This window comes from Orycteropus afer, unplaced genomic scaffold, assembly GCF_000298275.1.
Source record: "Orycteropus afer afer isolate SDZICR_OR568_19922 unplaced genomic scaffold, OryAfe1.0 scaffold00026, whole genome shotgun sequence".
In the NCBI taxonomy this organism is placed as follows: domain Eukaryota; kingdom Metazoa; phylum Chordata; class Mammalia; order Tubulidentata; family Orycteropodidae; genus Orycteropus; species Orycteropus afer.
Window position 1 is genome coordinate 15,750,746 of NW_006921613.1, and position 6,186 is coordinate 15,756,931.

The following is a 6,186-nucleotide window of genomic DNA, read 5'->3' on the forward strand; positions in this document are numbered from 1 at the left end:
TATCTTCTGTGTCTGTGTTAATTGGTTTCCCTTTTCTTTGTTGAAGAGGGTCTGTGCAATCCTTCTGCCTAGTCCGCCATCTTGCCCCGCCTCAGCCATAGTCAATATTATTCTTTTTAAACTAAGTCTTCACAATCCAGTGTGTATTTTATACGTTTACATATCTTATTTCCACTTAGCCACATTGCAAGTGCTCAACAGCTACATCTGGCTTGTGGTTACTGAACTGGATGGCACACATCTAGAATAAATTGTCTTGCATCTTCCTTCCCACTCTACCTCCTACTCTCATCAGGTGCAGAGATGGTGCCAGGGATTTCATGGGTAGATCAGAAAAGTTCAGGGGTTTCATTGTCATGACCGTGCTGTGAGTCCACCAGCAAAACAAAGTGTTTTTTTTTTTTTTTTTTCCCTGAACCATCATTTATTCCAGTGTCCCTCTTTTTTCCCCTCCTGGTATCAAGAATTAGTGCTCTCAGAGAATTTGGCCTATCATTTATTATAGCACCTACCTCACTTGCCTTCTAGTTAGTCATTTATGTTTCAATCTCTCCAATTAGATTGCAAGTACCTTAATAGCAAGGCCTGACTCCCTGTCATCTCTCTGTCCTTCCTTCACAGAAAAAGCAGCACTGGGCTTAGTATTTAGTCATTAATAAATATTTTCTGAATGAGTGAATGAGACAACCCATATAACATTGATGAATGTGTGTTATAGAAGCCTTTGTTTCATCTGGCACCTACATGCAACAAGCAGATAAAAATATGACCTGCTTTCTGAGAAATAGTGACACTGGTCCCAGCCTGGAAAATGAAGGAAATATTTGCCTTTATTCTCTGGGTTCTCATGTTCATGGATTCAATTCAACATAGAGTTCCTGAACAACTCCCATATTCTAGGCACCATGCTGGATGCTGTAAGAGTTCCAATGATGAGTGAGAAATAATCCTTGCCCTCAAGACACTTGCAATTTAGTAGGGGGCCTATGACAGGTATAAATAATTATTATAATTTTAGGTTGAATAATGTAAGTGGTATAAGTGGAATAAAGAGTCCTGGGGAAGAGGAAATTTAAAGAGGGGGTCACAGAGGAGGCTTCTTTCAGAGTTACCCTTTAAGACGATGCTTGCTGGAAGGACAGGATTTGGATAGGCTGGAAGGGGAAGGGAGGGAAGAAAAGAACCCACATGTAAAAATCTAAAAAATGAGGAAGAAACAGAACACACTAGAGATGTGGTGAAGAGGCTAATTAGGACAAGAAATGAAATGGATTCCAAAAAAAAAAAAAAAAAACCAACAAACTCGCTGCCATCGAGTCAGATCCGACACACAGAGACCCCTCCTTGGGTTTCTGAGGCAGTGTTACTATGGAAGTAGATTGCCCAATCTTCCTTCTGAGGAGTGGCTGGTGGGTTTGAACTGCCAGCCTTCTGGTTGGCAGTCAAATACCTGAGGCATCATGCCACCAGAGTTCCAAAGGGTAAGAACAGGGTGGAAGAAATCACAACAGGGTGTAAGGGAGCACACTTCATTAGCAGGTGAGGGCTGCACAGGGGAGCAGTTACCTTGCAATGACACAAAGAAGAACTCGCTGGAGGGAAGTTGAGAATTCCAGGAGGAAATCTATGTTACACTCATGACAGCAGAGGTAGGGACCGGAGGAACAAGAAACCCTCTGCTCAAGGTAGGGAGAATCTCCTAAAGAATGTGGCACAACCAGATCTGAGCAAAGTCCCAGAATGACAGGGAAAGGATGAGAAGAGATCAGATAAGCCTGGAAGGACCTTATGTGACACACTAGACATGATATGCTGGCCAGTGAGCACTGCAGGCTCTGGAGGGTCACAGGAGGGTAGAACAGAAAATGAAACACCAGCCTGGGAAGTCATCACGGAGCAGGGAGAGGGAAGGAGGTGGATGGGTGTAGTGATTGCTGGGGTTGCAGTGGAAATAACAAGTTGTGATAACATTAGCCACTAAGGTCAGGAGGTACCTGGAGGTGTAGTGGTGGTTATGTACACATCAAACAAGTTGCACCCACAGCAGCAGGACAAATTCTAAGACTGGCTTTGGGGCAAATGTGAAAAAGAAAAGGAAAGAGAATAAGGCTGATTTGCTTTCAATTTTATTTTTAAATTTCAGGAGGATGGCAGCAGAAATGCTGTCCCAGTGTGTTGGGGCTGCTGCTTCTGGGGCTTCTGTTATTCGCAAATCTGACTGGTGGTGTTGGGAGCCTGACCCTGGAGGAGCTGAGTGAGATGGGTTATGGGATTGAGATCCTGCTTTTGCCTGTCACGGGAGGGCAGAGCCAGGCTTCAGACATAGTGACTGTCTCCTCTAAGTACAAACAGTGCTATGAGTGTCACTTGCCAGCTGAAGCCATTCACTTCTAGCATGAAAAGGAGGAGGAGGCACTTGCTTACCAAGGGCCTGAGGTCCCTGAGTTGTTGAGCCCAATGAAACATGTTCCTTGTCGGCTGAAGATGAAGGACTGGTGGACATATGAATTCTGTTATGGACGCCACGCCCAGCACTACCATGTGGAAGATTCAGAGATCAAAGGCTATATCCTCTATCTTGGCTACTACCAATTGTCCCTCAACTGGGATGATGAAATAGTCAAGGTCTCCAAGCAACATTTCCTTAAGGGCTACCACAGTCAAACCTATGGGAATGGGTCCAAGTATGTCCTCAACAGGAGACCAAGGTTTGGTTCCTGTCTGACAAGGGTACTGGTATTTCTGGGGACAACATTGACCATGTGGATGAGCCCCTGTCCTGCCCTTACATGTTGACCATTTGTACTCCTCAGCTCTGTGCCCACCCTATACAGCAGCCCTCACGCAGTGCTACTCCCCAGGCCATTCTCTGCCACCCTGCCCTGCAACCTGATGAGTACATGGCCTACATTCAGAGGCAAGCTGACCCCAAGCAATATGGAGATAAAATCATAGAGGAGCTGCAAGACCTGGACCCCTAAGTGTGGAATGAGACCAAATATGAGGTGGTACCCTCAAAGAGAGAAGGTGCAAGCTCAACCAAGAAGGACAGTAAGGAATCTGATTTCTGGAAGACAGTTCATGAGCAAGAGGACCAGTCCCCAGGAGGGGAGGAGGCACAGGCTGAGGAGCAAGAACAAAATGTGGAGGCAGCAGAGCCAGCTGCATGGTCTCTCCTGATGGTTTTCAGAACAATGTATGGGTCAAGGTCATTCAGAATCATGCAGACTTGATTCAACTGAGAGCTGAAAGGTGGAGCAAAACAGGGGAGGCCAAACATGGGCCAGGAGCAGCCTGCAGATAATGCTGAAGAAGTCCTTCAAAGGAAAAGGGTGGTGACACGGAACAGCAGAGTGGGATGGAAAAAGAGGAGTAGGAGGAGCAGGAGGAAAATGAGGATGAGGATGAACAGCAGTTACTGGTAGAATCTGAGAAGAAACTGAAAGGGATATTGTGCCCATCAGACAGAGACCATTTCTGTCCAGAGGTGAAGGCTGGTGTGGAGCAGGAATTAGAGAATATCATCCAAGAGGCAGAGAAGGAACTTACCCAGATGGCAACGCTGGCCTTGACATCCACTTTCAACAAGATCATCAAAAGGCTGGAGGAAATACAGTCCACAGCTGGTGAAGAGGTGCTGGAAAAGGAGGGTTGTTCCCAAAAAAGCCTCCCTACGCCCTGTGGCCTACAGATAACATTAAGATCATTAAGATCAAAATTGTCCAAGCAGGGGCCGAAGGGACTGTTGTGGACACAGAAAAATCCTCAAGGTTTTCTTCAGTCTTGGTGCAGGAAGCTGAAGAGGCACAGAAAGTGACAACGGCAGAAAGAATTTGAGAGCAATTACTGTTGGATGTGGGGCTCAGGACAAGGAGGGCACAGGGGACTTGCATAAGTTTGACTCCTGAGACCACCACTGCAGTTGACCCTCCAAGGAGTCCAGAATCTTCCTAGACTGGCCCTGCCTCCCTCCCCTCCACTCCACCCTGGATCCCTGAAGGCAAAAGAGCAGAGTGGTGCTGAGCTGTGGTCTTTGTGGGCCCCAGTTCTGGGAGTGCGGAGGGGCTGTGAAGAGGGTGTTGCTGCTATTGCTGAGAGCCTCCCTCAAAGCCTCATCAGGCCTGTGATTTTTATTCTCCCAGGATTTGTCCCACTTCTCCTTCCTTTCCTCCTCAGCTTTCCCTGTTATCCTCCCCTAGCTTGTTGGTTGTTGTTGTTGCCTAGAGATATGGTAAGGTCTTTTAGGTGGAGTAGGGTAGGATGAACAAGAATAGGGCCATTTAGGAGTTCTGGTGGCACAGTGCCTAAGGCATTTGACTGCTAATCAGAAGGCTGGTGGTTCAAACCCACCAGCCACTCCTCGGAAGGAAGAATGGACAATCTACTTCCGTAAAGAGTTACCGTCTCAGAAACCCAAGGAGGGGTTGCTATGTGTTGGATCCAATTCGATGGCAGTGTGGTTTGGTTTTTTGGTAAGAAGAAAAAAGAGCTCTGGTTATGTAGTGGTTAAGACATTTGGCTACTAATGAAAAGGTTGGTGGTTTGAACCCACCAGATGCTCCATGGAAGAAAGATGAAGTACCCTTGGACACCTGATGGGCATCACTATGAGTCAGAATCAACTCGATGGAAGTGAGTTTGGTTTTGGTTTGGAAGAAGACAAATGGCCCCAACCTCCTGCCCGTTAGGAGAATTCTCTGACATTGTTGCTGTTTGGGGAGCCCTGGTGCACAGTGGTGAAAAACACTCAGTTGCTCCATGGGAGAAAGATGTTGTGGTCTGCTTCTTAAAGATTACAGCTTTAGAAACCCTATGGGGCAGTTCTACTTTGTCCTCTATGGTCACTATGAGTCAGAATCAATTCAATGGAAATGTTTTTTTCAAAAAATTTGTTATTGCTTTTGAGCGGGTTTACTGCAAAGAAAAGGCAGGCCAGAGTTTTTTACTTTTCAGAGTATGCATACACAGGTACCCAAAGAACATGTTTTGCCCTCAGTGGTACATACTGACAATTGTAAAAAAGACTGATAATGACTGGCATACATATGAATTGGAAATGACTCAATGGCAGTGTTTGTTTGTTTGGTTGGTTATACATTGAGCATGTAGTATGTGCTAGGCCTGGTGCAAAACATTTTACAAACATTATCACATTTAATTGCCACAATATTACCTTTGGAATCATGCTAAAATTTTCACCTCTCAGATGGAGAACATGTTACATAGTTTGCCAGTCATGAAGCTACTGACTGGGGAGCTGGGATCTGAACCCAGGTTGGTTTGACTTAGAACCTGTTCTCTCAAACAATGTGTTGTATGCCGTTGGTATTGAGGTTGATGGGCACATGGAGAAGGAGCTCTGGTTGTGTAGTGCCTAAGACATTTGACTGTTAACCAGAAGGTTGGCAGTTCAAACCCACCAGCCACTCCACAGAAGGAAGACTGGGCAATCTACTTCTGTGAAGATTTACTGCCTCAGAAACCCAAAGGGGGTTGCTATGAGTCGGAATCAACTCAATGGCACTGAGTTTGGTTTGGTTTGGTTTGGGAGCATGGAGAAAGGGGAGCTAAGAGAAGAATTTCTTAGGTCAGGAGACTTAATGGGGAAGGACAGTCTCTCAGGTGTGCCACAACCTCATCAGGGATTCTATTTATGCAAAGTGAAAAGACTGGGGATCCCAGTGCAAGGACGTGAAGGAAGGACTGGGACATGGAAGGAGAGAGGTGCAGTACTGGAAAGACTTGAGCTATTTACCAGGCAACAGGAGAAAGTATGTCAATAAAAAGGTGAGCTAAAGATCCAGTATGGAGATGGGGAGAAAAGCCCACTTTTCTAGGAAGAACCATTCCCAATATTTCAGAGGAGTGAAGGTATTGCTGTGTAATGGAAGTTTATGTATGGAAGAATACTCAACCAGAAGCTCTGTGCCAATTTCTGAGAACTATAGCTGCCTTTGGACTTATAGTTCAGCCTTTGCCTCCAGGAGAGGCACATAACACACAACTATTCCCTGGACTTGATAAAAGGTAGCCACCCACAGGAAATAAGAGACAGAATAGATTTGTCAAGTAAGGCATTTAAAAAGGAAGGGGATGTGGAAAATAGATGCTGATGTACACTTTTGTTGTTGTTAGATGCCATCAATTTGATTCAAACTCATAGTGACCCTGTGTACAACAGAATAA

The 6,186-nt window shown here is 45.5% G+C and overlaps 1 pseudogene; it reads left to right on the forward strand.

Moving 5' to 3' along the window:
* Positions 1-986: 986 nt before the first annotated feature.
* LOC103192335 lies at positions 987-3,908 on the forward strand (annotated as a pseudogene).
* Positions 3,909-6,186: the final 2,278 nt, after the last annotated feature.